This window comes from Setaria italica, chromosome III, assembly GCF_000263155.2.
Source record: "Setaria italica strain Yugu1 chromosome III, Setaria_italica_v2.0, whole genome shotgun sequence".
Lineage (NCBI taxonomy): Eukaryota > Viridiplantae > Streptophyta > Magnoliopsida > Poales > Poaceae > Setaria > Setaria italica.
The window spans coordinates 40,261,794-40,270,189 of NC_028452.1; positions in this window are offsets into that span (position 1 = coordinate 40,261,794).

Genomic DNA, 8,396 nt, shown 5'->3' on the forward strand with positions numbered 1-8,396 from the left:
GATGATTGGTTTTATGGCCGAACTAAATGGTTAAGTTGTTTAACTCAGTGGACTTGTTGTATTCTCTGGAACCACTCACCTTCGTGTGAGTTTGCTAACTCAGTCCTATTCAAGTGGTTAAATCGGATGAAATCCGACGGCACTTCGTGTTAACTTGGCTAAGGCATGGGTGTCACATGTTAGGCGACTTAACCATGTTTAATCAAGCTAATCCGAAGTGGATTCGCCACAGCTGGTAGCACCGCCGCCCGTGCGCCGCCGCCCAAAGACTCACCACCGGTCGCCCTTCCCCATCCCTAAATCTCCAAGGTAAGGGGCAAAATGGAGCCCCCACGGCCTCCTCTACCCTCTCCGGCCGCCGGCGAGCCTAGGCCGCCGCCCCCAGGCCGGCTGCCCCTCCCCTCCAACTCCTCTGTCTCGGTACAGGTAGAAAGGAAGAACAAGCCCCAAATTCCGATCTAACCCCCACTTTTCTCTATTTTGCAAAATAACCCTTCCACCACTCTCAGGAACCTCTCGCAGATCAGTTCCTCCACTTCCAAAAAATTTACAAATAGGTCCCTGGTTTCTCGTGGATTAGTCCTAAACCTCCTTTTAAGCTCCTAATCCATGTTTAACTCGTCATTTCATGCGCCAAACTTCCTCCAATTAATCCCAAATTCGATCACGTCATCCTCCAGTATACTTTCGCTGATCCATATCCAAATTTCCCAAAAATACTCATTCTACCTAATTTCCGTTTGCATTCCCTGTTCGGAACTCAACGGGTAAAACCTTATTTTCTTTTATTTATTGTGTGCCCGTTTGTGTGTGCCGTAGATCAAAGAGTACCCGAGGAGGAGTTTGACCGCGAGCCCGAGCCTGAGGACCAGCAGCACGAACCAGAACTCCCGGAAGGCTTTGAGGACAGCAAGTCCAATCTCACCCTTTGATGCATATTTATTCCTAGTTTTTTTTTCCAAACACAACCTATCGTCCTGTTTTATAAAAATGCATATTGTTTTATTGCAAGACATTGTTGGATAGCCACCCCTTGATTGTTATGAATATTCCTTGTTATCCTATATTTATCTCTAAATATGATTTGCTCTGTTTAGATGATAATTACTGCTAGAATGCTTAGGAACTCGTTACTCGACTTCAATCATGACTACAATGGTTTATTTAGAGAATAAATGCGTGAGTGTTTTCAAATGGGAAAATGAGTTTTCGGGTGTAAAGAGAGAGAATGCATAGATGAGATGGATGGGTGTTCCTTGTGTGAAATACCAAATTGTGGGCTCGTACCTTAGTGGTTGAGCAAGGTTGGGAGATATCCATCTTGTCATGGTTAAGGACTGAGTTGATGTGTCATCTTGCCTAATTCAACCATCGTGCAACCACTCGACCGTTGTATGGGCAACGGCTTAGTATAAATCCCACTAGCTAAACTGTTAGTCTTCAGGTGAGCTGGTGAGCAACGGGAGCTCATGGAAAAGGAGTAAGATCTTTGTGACTTAGGTCCCGGTTACGGCCTCGTGGATAGCTCGTTAACCCCTTACGTGCTTCCGTGTTGACTAGTCAATCTTAGCTAAGGTGGGTAATGGCTTTGTTAGGATCCGCACCGGCACTAAGGTGATCGTGTTGCGGTACCCTACTTGTGGGAAAAGTGTACAACCTCTGCAGAGTTAAAACCTATCCGGGTAGCTGTGTTCACGGCATTGGACGAGTTACGGCTTGGTCACATAACTAGCACTTGGAGATGGATGGTTTTTATGGCGTGCGTTGGATTTTGGAAGTGTCCGGTGCCCTGGGCTATGGTGGACGGGGAGTCCGATAGCCTTAAAATTTGGATCCTTTGTGTAGGATCAACCCCACTCAATGTTTCGGTTACTAAAGGAAAAGCTTTATAAAAACTCTTTTGAAAACAAACCCATGTATGTGATGAAAATCTAGCTTTATTGCAAATAAACCTTAACCTACCCTTGCTACTATCATGTGCATATTCTTGATTGTATCCCCCTCCGTGGATGGGGTTGGACTTGTTGAGTACTTTTGTACTCACCCTTGCTTCGTTGCTACAGAGGAAGACCCGGACTTCGTCGCTGAGGAGTTTGAGTAGGAGGTTGTGTCCGCACCCAACGCTGCCTGTGGTGTTCGCCTTCACAAGATGCTTCTGCTGCCGTGTAGTCCCGAGTGCTATCTTTTGGCAGTCGCTTGGTTAGGCGCTGTTGTTTATTTACTTCTTATCGCAGCGTGGCTTTCACGCCCACTCCCTCGGGAGTTGTATGGTAACTAAATTATCTGTTGAATAAATGTGTTATCAGCCTCCTGGGACTGATATTTGCAACACATTTAGTCTCCGCTGATGTGGGGACGCTTCAACCTTCTTCTTTAACCATCTCTTCTTCAGCTCGCCCATTGCAGCATCTGCAACAGCACCTCCTTAAGTCCAGTCAGGAATGTAGTTATTGTCTTCTTCATCATCATCATCTTCCATCATAACTCCTCTTTCCCCATGTTTGGTCCAAACGAAATAATTAGGCATGAATCCCGAATTGTATATGTGGGTGTGAATAATCTTTCTAGATGAGTAATCCTTCTCATTTTTGCAAATTCGGCATGGACAACAAATGAAACCAGACGACGGCTTGTTGGACTCTGCCAGATCGACAAAACCACGCAAACAATTAATGTACTACATGGAGCGTTTGTCCGTGTTGTATATCCATTACCGATCCATCTACAAAGTATTACCAAACCGAAGATATTTTGATCATACATGAAACATAACAAACATGATACAAATACCATTAAACTCAAATATTGCTGAAAGTTTAGATAAAAATACACAAATTTAAATTTCAGACCCGAACAACATGATACACTACGACAAACTCAAATGTTGCTGAAAGTTTAGATAGAAATACATAAATTTAAATTTCAGACCCAAACAACATGATACATTACGACAGACCATCCACTAAGTACTATCTAGGAGGACTTTAAGCATCCTTGAGCGGTGAAGGTGAAGGTTTCACTGACCCAGCCTCATCCTGTGGTTTATTTGTGCCTTCTGCAACGGTAGTACTAAGTGGACCTAAAACACCCGGGACTGGTGGTGGAGCATAACGACCACCAAAAGGAGATTCCTGACCCGTCGCAACAGCATCTTCATGACATCTTTGCAAATAACGAAGCATTGCTCTCTCCCACATGCTCATTTTCTTCAGCTTATCATGAGGGCCAACTATGGTTTTCCCCTTGGCACGAGAGGAACGACGATCGTCCCCACCATCACCACTACCTCTAGCAGCAGTAGCCATCTCTATGTACCACAATTTATTGATCTCATATTTGCAAATGACTAAACTAGGAACAAATTATATTTTTTCCCATAATTTATTTAGCTCAAACATAACATATAAATGAAAAGTTTCTCCATTGTAGCTTATTCTAAAAATGACTAATTACATACCTCTATTTTGTCTTATTATCTCTATGTACCATAATTTATCTTGCTCGCATTTGCAAATGACTAAAATATGAACAAATTATATTTTTTCCATAATTTATTTAGCTCATATTTGTAAAGGACTAAACTATAAAATTATTCCTCTAACCTCATATCAATTTCTTTGACTAATACGAAAATAGCATCCAAAAAATTGTAGCTTATTCTAGAAATTACAAATATGAGCTCTAAATAACACATGCATATAACTGAAAAATATCTCCATTGTACCTTATTCTAAAGATCGCAAATTACTCTAACTCTAAAGCATAAAACTTAGTATACTAACCATGTATCAAGGGAAGATGAAGTTTCTAACCTTTAGAACACTTGAATGAGTGAAATCCCCACGAAATGGTCAAAAATCCAGCAACACCTCCCCTATTTCGCCATGAATGGATGAAGTCCGAGCTGGAGGAAATGGCTCGGGCAGGAGGAAGAAGACGCCTGATTTATAGGAGTGAAGTACTAAAGGTCACCCATTAGTACCGGGCTCGATACTAATATGCCTGAGGGCCTTTAGTACTGGGTGGAGACTCCACGCGGTACTAACGGGTGACCTTTAGTACCGGTTGGAGCTCCCAACCGATACTAAAGGGGATCACAAGGGGGACCTAGGAAACTAGTCGTTAGACCCGGTACTAATGCTCACATTAGTACCGTACCGAATCAAAAATCAACCGGTACTAAATTTCGGGATGAATGTCGAGTTTTACAGTAGTGCGAGGTATGTAGGTAGGATGACTATACCACCGACTAGGTTCGACTAGACACGACTAATCGACCTGATCAATGACTAATCGTGATTAGTCGACTTATTGGTAGCCTAGCGACTAGGTTCGATCGTACGATTTGACAACATTGGTTAGAACCAAGCTGAGGAAGAAAGACGCGTCCTGTGAAGATTTCTTTCATTTTAATATAAAAGTTGAAACTGCATGGTTCACATGTCATTGACCATAAACAGTAGCACGTGCTCTGAGATTGCGCCGAGGCCAGCAACCTTAATATAGAGTAGTAGATAATAATAATATAGTTGATTAGTAAAATCTACTCTTGTTAAAATAATAAAAAATCATTTCTTCAACATTTAAACAAAGGTACTGCTACATTTGATGAAGGATTTGCGACAAAGAAAAACAACTATTGAAACATTGAAGTACACTGATTGCTTCTCTATTGGATGGGAACATAACAACCATACCGACAAACTCTAAACACCCAAATCAATGACCGACCTACCTGCTGGATCCAGATCTTCCTTGCCTGAATCAATAAAACAATCCTACCAAATCGAGTACATTTTCACCTGAATGCTGAATCAACATCCCCTCAGGCGGATCGAGCTACTACTCATGTCAATCATCGTCCTCCATGAGTAGATCAAGCTGTTCTTCGCCATCGACGGTTGATGCTTGTGGAACTCCATTCACCAAAAAAAAAATTCACTCTTTACTTGACACATTTCTAAGCTCTGAACTCCATAGTAAATGAGCTGCTTTTCTTTGGGATCATGCGTCTAGTCATTCAAAGGACATGGATAATGATGGATCTCCACAACACTTGTACATGAAAACTACATCCCCAAGCATCTTCAAGAATGGAGTGGGTGTTTACTTAACTGCTTAGGGTCGACAATATTCCATTAGATGCTACTTGCTACAAAGTGATGCGTTGTGGTGATTTGTTAGTCGCTACTCGCTATATGCCTATATCTAGGACTCTCTACTTTTTCCCCTCACCACGTAAGAAAGAGAGTCTCATCAGTTGACTCCAGCAGGACATGCCCTAAATGCGAAAGGAAGCTTCTATAACATGCCACAGTCACAAAGATTTAAATAGCTTTATATTTTTTTTGTTTTTTAACCATACATATTGGATGTAAAAGAATGCAGTAACAAAGGTTTAAACAGCTCTATATTTTTTTTGTTATTTAACCATATATACATATTGGGTGTAAAAGAATTTATCCACAATCACTTACAATAGAAAAATAAGAGTAAAGTGCATAGCCGGTTCTTAAACTTGTTCAATTATGTCACTGTAAGTCCACGTACTCTCAAAATCCAGGTCTGGCTCCCTAATTTGGATTTGAATGTCATTTAGGTCTCTATACTCTCAAAATACAGATCTAGTCCCCTCAACTTGGCTTCATATGTCATCTAGGTCCATATACTCTCTAAAAGCATCCTCACCCCCAATTAATTTGATAAAAACTTATTTGTATAGATATAATTTAATTATAGTGAAATAAAGTGAATTTCAGCTCAATATGTGTAGAGAATATTGATACGCTGAATCTAGAGGTAATATCTTAGCTTGCTTGGTGCACATGACAACCGTGCTCTATTATTCTTAGAAGATTGTTTAAATTTGAATAACTTGTAGTTGCACATACCAAACAAAATCAGGGGCTTATAAGCTCCATAAATTACTACTAGATGAATATTGGGAGAAGCTAAGGGAACAATAAAACAAGTCAGAAAATGTGCTAATGCAAGTAATGGCTTTCTTGAAAGCATAAAATTTGATCTTATCTTGATCTTTTGGTGGGATAACACTTCATATCAAGAGTCTAGGGACCTAAATGACATCCTAATCCAAATTTAAGGAGTCATATCTGCATTTTGAGAGTACGGGAAACTAAGTGTGTAGCAAACATGGTCCCGTTAGGCTATAGTTTGTGATTTTGGTGATTGAGTGATAACATAGTCATTAGGACTAATGCCTTGTCAAGAATGTACTTTAATTTGTAGGTTTTCTAGATCGCAAGTATGCAAACCAAACTATGGCAAGGTCCAAATGATGGTATTCTTGAAATAGAAATCATAGTATTCGAGTATCCAATATATGGTATTCAAGTGACCAAGTCATGGTATCTAGGATTATTCTATGGTATTCAAGTGTCCAAATGATAGAGAAAATCCAGAGAAAACTAGATATTACAAGTGGTGGTATTCAGCGATGGTCCACCGGATGATGCGTTGGAGCAAGCATCGGAGCAATTGGTACAACGGGAAAACTAGGAAAAACTTTAGGTGCACCGGATGATCTGACAGCCTATATTTTACAAGTGTAGGAGCAATTCGCAGAGAAGACGAAGACAACCCTAGGGCACCGGATGTTCCGATGGTCAGAAGTTGGAAGCATTGGACGAAGCATATTTTCTTTTCCAAGTTTCAGTGAGGTTTTGGCTAGAAATCCTTCAGCATCGAATGTTCCGATGGTGCATCGGATGAAACATTGGAGTAATTCTGTCAGGGGGGTCCAACAGCTACTTGCGTGAGCAGGGGGCACTGGATGTTCCGATGCCTACCAAAATGTAACCATTGAAACATCCGATGGTATACTTTAACTAGCCTTGAAGCAACAGCTCTTTGAGGCCTTGGGGCTATTTATACCCCCACCACTCGCCCATTTTGAGTAGCTGGAGTGTCCAATAGTGCATTCAAGACCAAGACCCATCAAGAACACATCCATGCCACTAAAAGTGTAAAAGTGATTTATTCAAAGCTTAGCACATGCTTAGTGATTAGTACTAGGATAGGCCAAGAGAGAGTGAGTGCAAGGTGTTGCTGCCTTGTGATTGGTTCAAGGAGTGAACCACCATTGTAAGCTTGGTGTGCTGGCGCCTTGGGGCCTTGGTTGTTCGCTAGCAAGTCTTCGACCCTCCGGCTTGGTGTGGAGCGGCGACAACGACGACCATGTGCGGGGGACGAGGACACTCCTTCCTTTGTGGAGAAGCTTCGTAGTGGAGACAGCGTCAAGGTGACTAGAAGAGAGGGAGTGATGAGCCTTGCCTTAGTGGCAAGCTACTCATCCGGCTTGACGAGAGCCTTTGTGGCAAGCCCAAAACCTTGATCGGGAGAGACTTGGTGACCGGGAGCATATTCTTGGTGGAGCTCCAACGTGGACTAGGGGTGGCATTTGCCTACCGATACCACGGGATAAAATCATCGTGCCAAGTTTGCATCCTTCATAACTCACTCCTTTACGTTTCCGCATTTCATTCTTGCAACTTGAGTGCCTTTACTTTCTAGAGTAGCATACTGTTAGGATTGGCTCTAGGTTGCAAAATTTATTTTGGGGGGAGGTTTCACTAAATCAACCTTAGTTGCGCATCTTGATAGTATGATCTAGTTTATATTTGATGCGTTGTAGTGGAAGTCATAGGTTAAGGTTTTAAGTTTGCCTAATTCACCCCTCCCCCTCTTAGGCTACGAGCACCGATTCCTTACAAAGTAACACAACCAGATAAGTTTAAGTACTGATCATGCACTTCACTAAAAAAGAACCTAGCCACCATCACAAGAGGAAATAACATAACCACTAACCACCATCACTTGCAAAAGTTACATGTCATTGAGCTGGTAATAGCAAGAAAATATCCGGTGTCAGAAAAACAAAGGCATCAACGATGATCGCGCTTGGTTCAGGCCAAAATGACAGCCCTGATATCTTAGGATGTGTTTGGTTGCTGGCACAGTTCTACTAGCTCCGGTGGATCCATATATACTCATAGAGAATAGCATTTGGTTACCTACATGAACATATGCAAAAATATGCTCTTATCCGTGCCCTGATGAATACACCTAAATTGGTTGCATCCGCTCATGCAGACTCGATGGATGCAACACATCTATTTTCAGGCTCACTCATGAGTCTCACAAGGTTCTGCAACCAACCAAATACACTTTTTTTCACGGTTGCTGCATCCGCTCAGCTTACATTCCCTCATACGGATATACGATGCAGCTCTATAAAGCTTTACGAGCTACCAAATGCATAGTTGGTCCATAATGCTAATGCATGGCTAGGGGTGGTCGTTCGGGTAACCCGACAAATTTGAGTCGGGTTTTTCGGGTTCCAAAAATCGGGTTTTGAAAACTGCAACACGAGATTT